Source organism: Octopus bimaculoides, chromosome 21 (genome assembly GCF_001194135.2).
Source record: "Octopus bimaculoides isolate UCB-OBI-ISO-001 chromosome 21, ASM119413v2, whole genome shotgun sequence".
Lineage (NCBI taxonomy): Eukaryota > Metazoa > Mollusca > Cephalopoda > Octopoda > Octopodidae > Octopus > Octopus bimaculoides.
The window spans coordinates 3,768,872-3,769,950 of record NC_069001.1 but is presented as its reverse complement, the minus strand read 5'-3'; positions in this window follow the sequence as shown (position 1 = coordinate 3,769,950).

Below are 1,079 nucleotides of genomic sequence, written 5' to 3'. Positions count from 1 at the left end.
AAAAAAATAAATAAATACCCTTACATTATTTTCAAAAAGACAAAAAACATTGATGTTATACAATTTTAAACAATGCATAGATTTTTATAGAGAATTCATTGCTATTTTATTATTACCATTATTATTATTACTTATTGTATTTAAGTTTGTTCATGGCATGAGATGAAAAGACCCCTGAAAATATTTAGCTCCAAGTATACAAATTTTGGGAGTTATACAATTTTAATGCATAGAAAGATTTTGTATGTGATGCACCTTACATATGATCCAGAGCTATTTTATTATTATTATCAATTATGCATTAGTTTGTTCATGGCATGAAATTAAGACTCCTTAAAACATTTAGTTCCCTTTTGACTAGGCACAAGACCAACTTCTGTACATAGTCCAGTCCACTGAAAGGCTAAATGACCCCCAACTTGAACCAACAGTGTATAGAAATGAAACTGAAACACGGCAAAGTATTTTGTCCAGTGCTCCACCAGTTCATCACCCTTCAGAGAGAGAGAGAGAGAGAGAGAGAGAGAGAGAGAAAGTGATTTCTTCCATTGAAATCTCTCTAAAACGGAATGATTGTAGAGAAGAGAGCAATGAGGGAATCAACATTTATATAGAATTAGAATCATTTCATAGAAAATAACAATCACACTACAAAAGAACCACAAAGCCCAGACAAGACCATCAATTTACCATTTTGCTGTCTTTCTGGATTGAAATTCAGAACTCAAATATGTCTGTGTTGTATATGTCGCCTTGTGTTGTGAGGTGTGTGTCGCCTTGTGTGTTGCATTGTGAGGTGAGGTGTGTGTCGCCTTGTGTGTTGTGTGCGTGAGTGAGATGATGCATAGTATAGTTTGTAGGTTGTGTAATCAGGTGTCTGTGTGTGTGTGTGTGTATATAGGTAGTGTGGAGTGTCTCTATACGATATAGTGTGAAAGTTTAACAAGTGAAAGGAAAGAAGGAAGGAAGAGGGGAGGAAATGGAAGAAACAGAATATGAAGTGGAATGGGATAAAGTGGCATGAAGAATATACAGTGAGGTGTGTGTGTATATATATATATATATATATATATATATAT